Raw genomic sequence first — 8,832 nt, 5'->3', positions numbered from 1 at the left:
TCTGGGGTGACTGAGAAGCCAGGGGTGAGGGGGTTTTGCTGGTTGTCATCACCCAGGGGAGGGGGAGGGCAGCTTCCCCGTGTGCATCCTGCTTGGCCAACTCACATCCCCCCCACATTCTTCTCTCCATTTGAATTCACGGAAGGGCTCACAGGGTTTCTATCTGTTTGGGCCAAAAGGCTCTTGACTCTAAAAAGGGAAATCTGCCTGTTTTCTCCTGTCTCAAAATGAGAGACCATCCACCGAGATGTCCCTGGTTCCCCACAGTGACCTGGCTGCCTCGTCCACGCTGCTGTATCCAGGATGCGGTCACTTTGGCCTTTCCAAGTATCCCGATACCAGCCTTGCTCATAGCCTTGCCTGCTTGTGCCACTTTCTCCAGGTCCCTCCCTGCACCCCTCCCTGCCTAGAGTCTGCAGTTGTCTACCTTGGCTGATTGCACTTCCTCCAAGAAGTCCTCTTTCCTCTTCCTGGTTCTTTTTTCCCCAATTTTGCCCTTTGGCTGGCTCCCCCTGTGGCTCTCCCTGCCCTGGCACAGCTGCCATTCCTGAGCACTCCTTGGGGAGAGGACTCAGCCATTACCCGGCATACTGCCCTCTCCTGTCGCAGTATCTTGGCCATAATGTCCCTTTGCTTCTCCCTCTGCTCCCCACTCCTGTTACTTCCCATCACCTGTCTCCTCCTCTTGGGTCTCCCCTGGAGCCCAAGCATCTGATTTAATCTTTTGGAAGTTCCCTTCACCCTCGCTGTGGACCCCTGTGAATGATTTGGAAAGTCTGTCCGTGTGTGAAGAAGCTGGGGGGAAAAATCTTTTTTTATTTTGAGAGAAAGTGGTAGGGAGAAGGGACAGAGGGAGAGAGTCTCAAGCAGACTCCGTGCTGAGTGTGGAGCCTGAAGCAGGACTCAGCCTCATAATGGTTAGATCGTGACCTGAGCTGAAACTAAGGGTCAGATGTTTAACCAGCTGAGCCCCCCCAGGAGCCCTGCGGAAAAAAAATCATTCTTAATTCTGCACCTAATATCCCTCTACGATATCGGCATGCCTCTTCCAGTCATTAAGAAATAGCAACTTTGGTGGCTTTTCTCACGGCACAGAGAGGAAACGAGAGCCATCATTTCATGACCCTGAAGCTAAGTGCTGTGAAAATGTTGGAATATATGTTTATTTTTCTTGTTTTCCCACGTATACATGGGTTCACAAAATTGAGACCATAAGGAACACTGTTTATATAACTGTGATAAGCTTGGCCTGGGGATATTGTCACATTTCCCTATTTTCCCAACTATTCGTTGGAGCCACTCTTTCCCATTCATTTAAGGTCTGACCAGCACCCCTGCCTTGAATTATCTGAGTCCACAGAGGGGTTCCTGGCTCCAAATGCCAGGTGAAGGGGGAGCGTCTTTCACTTATTTATTTCAAGAAATATTCAATGCAGGGACACCTGGGTGGCTCAGCGGTTGAGCATCTGCCTTTGGTTCAGGGTGTGATTCTGGGGTCCTGGGATTGAGTCCCTCATTGGTTTCCCTGCAGGAAGCCTGCTTCTCCCTCTGCCTGTGTCTGCCTCTCTCTGCGTCTCTCATGAATAAATAAATAAAACCTTTTTTTTTAAAAGAAACATTCAATACAAAACAGAGACATTTCCACTGCCTCTGAAATTTGCTAACAGAATCTGGCTTGTTTGCCATCCATCTCCTGTGGAGGGATTCGCTTGACAGCAGTGCACCTGTTCTGGAGGGTGCTCCTCTGCGGGCGCTGTTCCTTCTCTTGGCCGTAAGGTGTCACTATCAGATGCTGGAGATGCCCAGGATCCCTGGTGGCAGTTCCTTTCCAGGGCTGCCCTTAGCTGGCCCGGGGGTGGGCTCCCCGCAGACTGCGGTTCTGGGCCCCACAGCGATGGTTTTCTTAGTTCTGTGTTCGTGCTGGAGCACGAGCCAGGGAGGCCGGATCGCAGGCTGCCCAGACCGGTTCTTTCCTCCGAAGCCACTAGACTTGTGAGTCCGTGGATGTGTCCTGTCCTGGTGAGCTCCTCCTTGGATTCCTGCTGCCCCCTCCTACCGCTGATCAGGGCCTGCTGTGCTACCCAAACGTGACCCCACTCTTTGATGTCTTAGGGAAGGAGGGTTGAGGGCCTGGGTCATGCAGAAAAGGGTTCACCTGGCAGGTCTGAGGCCGCCGGCAAGGATGGCATTGGCCAGCATCTGGGAGCTGGACTGACCCATGGTGTCCTGCAATCTGCTAAGAGATAAAGGGGGCTCAGCGTACCCAGACTGCGGCATAAGCCATGTGGTTTATGCTGAGGACCCGCTTTCCTTCTGGGAGTCTGCATTTTGGTGTACACGAGAAAATCCCCCCAAAAACCCTGGGCCCCAAGGCTCGGGCACATCTCCCCAGTAGAAGACACGTCACAGGTGGCTGGAAGAATTAGTCGTGTCCCGTATGTCCCCCTGGGAGAGACTCTTGGAAGCTTGCCTGCCCCCCCCCCCGCCCCCCGTCTCCTCTGGGCTCCACCTCAGGCTCCTTTCCCTTTGCTGATTTTGCTCTGTCCTTTGCTGCAATACAGCTCAGCTGTGGGTCTATCTGTGGGTCCTGGAGAATCACCCAGCCTGGGGGGCGGTCTTGGGGACCCCTGACACGGGGTCCTTCCCACCCCACCCAGCACGATTGGGCTCCTAACGCGGAGTGGTCTGTGCCGTCACAGGCCCGCCCGGCTGGGCCAGAAGCTCCCGAGCCCGGGGCACCGCATTCTCACCCAAGAGCTTTCTAGGAATTCATTGTCTTAGCAGCCACCGGTTTTCCAGGGGACTTTTCCACCCCAGCTTATCCTGAAAAGCTCTTGGCACATTTCTAACTGGAAATACTTCATCTCTGCCGCAGCGGGCACTTTTCACTTTGGCACCGTGTTTTATTCTCTTCACCTCATTCTCTTCATCTTATTGAGTTATTCCCTGGCGTCGATCTCGGCACATTCTCTAGGCACTAAGGGCCAGCTCGCTCGCAGTGGCTGCCGCCCCACTGTCGCCCCGGTGCCGGCGTTGGTTCACCTGCTGCCTCGAGGTGGCCAGTGCCAGCGTGTCTGCTGTCCTCTCGAACACGTGGTGAACCTTCCCACGCACAAGCCTTTGACCTCAGTTCGTTAGGAGAGACCCCTCGGAGCAGAGGTGCTGGGTCGAAGGGTGTGAATTTTTTTTTTTTTTTAAGATCTGATTTATTTATCTGAGAGAGAGAGCACGGGGAGGGGCAGCAGGAGAAAGATCTCAAGCCGAGTCTGCGCTGAGTGTGGAGCCTGACGCAGGGCTCGATCCCAGGACCCCAGGTTCATGACCTGAGCCACCCAGGTGTGCAAAGGGTGTAGACTTGTAAAAAGTTCTTGAGAGCTCTTGCTGGATCTCACAAAGCCTCTTCAGCCAGTAGAGATGGACAGAACTGTCAGCAGCGCTGCCCGCAGAGTGGCCTGGTCCGGGCTGTGCCGGTGCCCTGGAGGGGGCGCTCTCCAGGGACCCCACACTTGGGGAGGCCAGGAAGCCCTTGGGGCCTTTGGGGTGGAGCGAGGAGTGAGGGGCCGGTAGGTTGTCGCACTTGGCTGTGCTCCACCGGCTGCTCAGCGGCCTCCTGCCCCCTGTCCCCCGTTGCTCCGAGGATGCTGTGGATGGCTCCGTGGTCCGGGATTTTGAGCACAGGCCCAAAGCTCCTGTCTTAGACTGCAGCGTGACGGCCGACAGCAGAAGGTGACCTTCCCCGCGCCTCGCCCTGGGCGGGCGGCCTCCAGCTCCCACCTGTGTCCCCACCGTGTGCACGTTCTGTGTGAGCGTCGAGGGGACGTGACAACTCTTTGAAAACATAAAGTGCTAAAAAGACAGCACGCATCAAGGCTCCAGTCTGCCTTTCCTTCGTGGACCTGCCTTTCCGTGGCCCCCCAGTGGCCTGCTACACGGCAAGGGGCCCTGGCGCTGGAGGCCGGGGTGGCATCTCACAGGGGAGTCGGAGGCCCAGGGGTGCCCCCCGCCTCTGGGAGGCCTTGGGCTTTGCATGAAAATAGATTTGCTCCAGCTTCGGCCCCTCCCCGCCCCCCGCAGCTACTACAAAGCTAAGAAAGACTTGGGTGGGAATTCATCTCACACGGGGGCACCAAGGGCCGTGGAAACACGCAACGGGTGGGCGGTGCACGTACAGTGTTATATACAAAGGCACATGGCTGCTGTGTTGCTAAGCGTCCAAGAAAACATTCCAGAACAAAGGGAGCTGCCCAAGTGTTTCTGTAAAACAGACAGGTGAGCAGAGAAGGAAGGGGTCGGTCCGTGTGAGCCGCACGTATCCCCTCAGCAGAAGACGGTCGTTTGCAGAAGGGAACGGTCCCATTAATGCCCCGAATGTGGGAGAAGTTCCCTGGGTGGCAGGGGACTTAGCAACGGCGGGCAGCGGTGCCTTGGCATTAGGTTCCATCCGTGTCCAGGGAGGAGCATGGAGGGGACTTGGGGAGCATTTTGAGAAAAATTTGGGTATTTACGTACAATCTTGGTCCTAAATTAGATTTTCTATGTTTTTTTTCTTCTTTTTTCATAGAACCCATAGCTATAACTGTCTGGATCATTTTCTTGGCAGATTTGTCACAGCGTCCCACGACAAAGCGGTGAGGGCTTGGGACCTTGAGACAGGCAAGCTGCTGGTGAGTGTGGCCCCCTAGCAAGCAGCGCGAGGTCTTGACTGGGCATCTTGGGGGGGGTGAGGCTTGGGCTGGGCCCCTGGGTGTAGGAAGGGAAACCAGGCTCTCAGAAGAGGAGAATTTTCTCAGGGACACTGGGTGATGGAGGTCGGGCATCGGGAAAGAGAGCTTCTTGGGGCAGGCAGGGGAGGGCTTTTGCTGGAAGGACTGGATACACGAGAGGAGCGGGGGGGGGGGGGGGGGGGCACGGCATTCCAGGCTCAGGGAAGTGCATAGGATCAGAGACCCGCCCTGTGGGGTGTTGGGATTTGATGGGACAAAGACCACGTGGTCAAAACACCACGAGTGTTCTGGGGAGCAGCCTCTCCGCAGCAGCCTGGAGAGGCCTCCGTCCGTCCATCCGTCCAGTCCATCGGGGACCAGCCTGACACTCCGTCTGTCTGTCCCGTGCCCAGGCAGCCCTGGTTCTGTCGGGGTTTGGGGAGGCTCCCCAGGGAGCTCCTCATCACCTCCCCTTTCTCCTCTTTTCTTCTCACTGCAAAGATCAGTTTATATTCACTGTAAGGAGCCCAGAAATTATAGTCAATACCTTGGCATCTCTTTTCCTACATCTGTGCGCATTTCCCTCTAAGCACAGGTGAGTATGCGCTGCTAACAGCCCAGTGTCCTTCTGTGCGTCCTTTGTGGATCTTGACTCTTTTCACTCAAAAATAAATGGTGGGTAGGGTTACATCCGTGTCATCCTTTTTCAGGGATGCATGGATAAGTCAGGCTGTGTTGCACTATTTTTTTAAAAAAGATTTTATTTATTTATTCATGAGAGACACACACACACAGAGAGAGAGGCAGAGACACAGGCAGAGGGAGAAGCAGCTCCCTGCTGCGGACCCTGGGGTCACGCCCTGGGCCGAAGGCAGGCGTCCAACCCTGGGTGTCACCTGGGTGTCCTTGTGGGCTTACTTTAAAATGGTGACAGTGCCAATACCATAACAGTAACATACAGAGAGGCCCTCCTTTCCTGGAATGTTGATCGGCTCGTTGTCCCCTCCCCGAGGTCGAGTGCCAACTGCTCCAAGGGGACAGTGAGTGACCTGGGGCCTGGCTGCAGGGTCTCATCTGTGGTGCGAGGCACAGGGAGGCACTGAACGAACCCCCGTTTACCGAACTGGGTAGGAGGAAAGTTGGCTGTTGCCAGAACTGCACTGCTGGTCCTGCCAGGTGCTCTACTTGGCCTCGTCGCTCTGGCCTGGGCACAGCCTTGCTAACTACATCTACTAGTCAAACTAGGTGAAACGAAACCAACTTTGAAATTGGGCTCCTTGGCTGCCCTGGCCCATTACGAGGACTCAGAGGCCATGCGCAGCCAGAGGCTCACGGACTAGACGGTGCACAGATGGGACGTTTCCATCATCACAGAAAGTTCGCCTGGACGGCGGGGCTAGAGAGAAAACAACCTTTTGATTGTTGCCCCATTCAGTGGAAGATCAAACACAAAACCTTCATAGCCTCCTGTAAGCTTTCTCCCGACGGCAAGTACGTGGTCTCAGCCTTGGACGTGGACCGCGGAATCTGTATAACAGATGCAGAGACTGCCACCACCGTGTCCTACGTCAAAAGTGAGTCTGCACGGGCTCCCCGCTCTGTTCCACCTGCCGGGGCAACAGCCTCTTGTCACTTGACCAACAGTGGCCTGCCTTCCTTCCTTCCTTCCTTCCTTCCTTTTTTTTTTTCTTAAAGATTTTATTTGTTTATTCATGAGAGACACAGAAAAAGAGAGGCAGAGACAGGCAGAGGGAGAAGCAGGCTCCTTGCAGGGAGCCTGATGCGAGACTCGATCCTGGGACCCCGGGGTCACGCCTTGGGCCGAAGGCAGGAGCTAAACCGCTGAGCCCCCCAGGGATCCCGGGGTGTCTGTTCTTGATGACACATCGCTGGGTGGCCTTCCTGACCTCAGAGAGAGTGTGCACACCCATGTGTGTGTGTTCACATGCCCGAAGCCCCCTTTGTGTACTTTGTGTTTCTGCTGCTGAGCAGAACCTGTGACACGGGTGCTGCCCCACGGCCAGCACCTCTCCTTCCTGGGTCACCTCACACTCCACCTGCTCTCAGGCTCCAGGGTTTAGTGGCACACCACACTCCTGCACACGCTCTGGCCCACCTCCGGGCCTTTGCACGTGCTGCTCCTACTGCTGGGGGCCCTCTTCCTACTCTGTGTCTCCTGCTGACTTTGGGGGCCACTCCTCGACCTCTCAGGGCAGGGCCAACCTTCTGCGGGCCAGGAGCCGTGATCTACAGCCCCCCTCCCCCGCTGTGTGGCCCCCCACGTGCTGTGGGTGGTTGCTGGCACCAGGCCATCCCTGTTGGATGGGAAGCTCTGCGGGGACAGGGAGCGGGTCAGCCATGCTCCTCGGTCTGAGCCTGGCATGTGGCTGGCCCCCCGGGAAGATGTTTGGGCAAGAGTCCCCAGTGAAACGCGGGGCCAGAATGCAGGGTGACCAGCCTGACCAGCCGCTTTCCCTGTGCCACAGATCATCACGCCCGCTCTCTCACCGCCTGCTGCTTCGACTCCGACAGCCAGAAGGTGGCTTCTGTCTCCCTGGACAAAAACATCAAGATCTGGGATCTTGCGTCCCAGGCCACACTGCTCAGCATCACCAAGTGAGGAGGGGCCCCATCCTGAGGCGGGGAGGCCCCTCCGCGCACCCCCTGGCTCGGCCTGCATGCCCTCAGCGACCTGGTCGCCGCGCGGGGCATCCCCTGGATTGGTCCCAGGGCTCGGAGGAGGCTGGAGCTGGAAAGGTGAAGGAGGGAGGCAGCTGGGGGCACAGCATGAGCCTGGCTCAGGGGCATTTGTTTCCACGTGAGCCAACCCTGGGATGCACGGCGCAAGGCTCCCCTCCTGCCTCCCAAACATGAATTTCCAGCATCTTCTGTAAAGTGGGAAGATGTGATAATACGGGGCCTGTGAGGGTTACAAGGCAGGTGGCTGCCCCGAGCGTGCTGGTCCTCTCCAGCAGGCACCTGTGCCCTGTCACCCTGCCTGCAGCACTGTCACGAGCCCTGCTGGCCCCTGGGGATCTGGCCAGGGATTAAGAGGGCGCAGTTTCCTATTCTGGGTGACCTTGGACCTTACGTTCCGCACCTGCAAATGGAGCACAGGTGTGGTCTGAGCAGGTTAGCACAGGCAGGTCCTCGCCTGGGGCCACACAAGCTCTGTTACTGAGAGGGACTCCCAGGGCCACCCGGATGGGGGGCGCCGGGGGCCACCTCCCTAGGGTAGCGAGGGATGTGGGCCACAGGGGTGGCCACAGTTCCAGCGGTGGGCAAGCGTCACAGTCCACTGCGCTCTGTTTTCCTCACGGGGATGGAAGGGGAGATAAGCAAAGTGTGTATCGGTATTTCCGATCAACCCAAATGTGTGATTTTTATTTTTTATTTTTGGAAATGTAGCTTTCAGTAAGAAAATATAGAGGCAGAGGTTCTGGGTGCCTCATGACAGTGCTGGCTTCATGGCCTGCAGCCTCTGGAGTTACCCAGGGCCCCCCCACCACGGAGTTGCCCACACAGGATTTCATGCTCTGCTGTCAATGTCCTGAAATTCTTAGTTTTTGAACAAGGGGCTTTGCGTGTTTTTATTTCAAAAATATGTAAATTACTTTTTTAAAAAAAGATTTTATTTATTCATTCATGAGAGATACAGAGAAAGAGGCAGAGACACAGGCAGAGGGAGAAGCAGGCTCCATGCAGGGAGCCCGATGCGGGACTCGATCCCGGGACCCCGGGGTCATGCCCTGGGCTGAAGGCAGACGCTACACCGCTGAGCCACCTGGGAACCCCCTGTAAATTACTTTTTGAAAAGGCAAAACGTGAAACATGGAACAAAATTAAAAAGGAGCGAAAGGATCTCTAGTGAACAATCTCTCTTACCTGCCTCATGGTCATGCGCTTCCCGCTTTCCCTCCTTCCTGCCTGTCTTCCGTTCTCTCTTGGCAGCTTTATTGAGAGATAATTCACATATCAGAGAACGCGCGCATTTCAAGTGAACAGTTCAGTGATTTGGAGGATATCACATGTTTTAAATTTCAACAAAACTAATATACAACATAAAATTTTCCTTTTTTTTAAAAAAAGATTTTATGTATTTATTCATGGGAGACACACACACAGAGAG

Source organism: Vulpes lagopus, chromosome 2 (assembly GCF_018345385.1).
Source record: "Vulpes lagopus strain Blue_001 chromosome 2, ASM1834538v1, whole genome shotgun sequence".
In the NCBI taxonomy this organism is placed as follows: Eukaryota; Metazoa; Chordata; class Mammalia; order Carnivora; family Canidae; genus Vulpes; species Vulpes lagopus.
Note: the sequence above shows the minus strand (reverse complement) of the source record.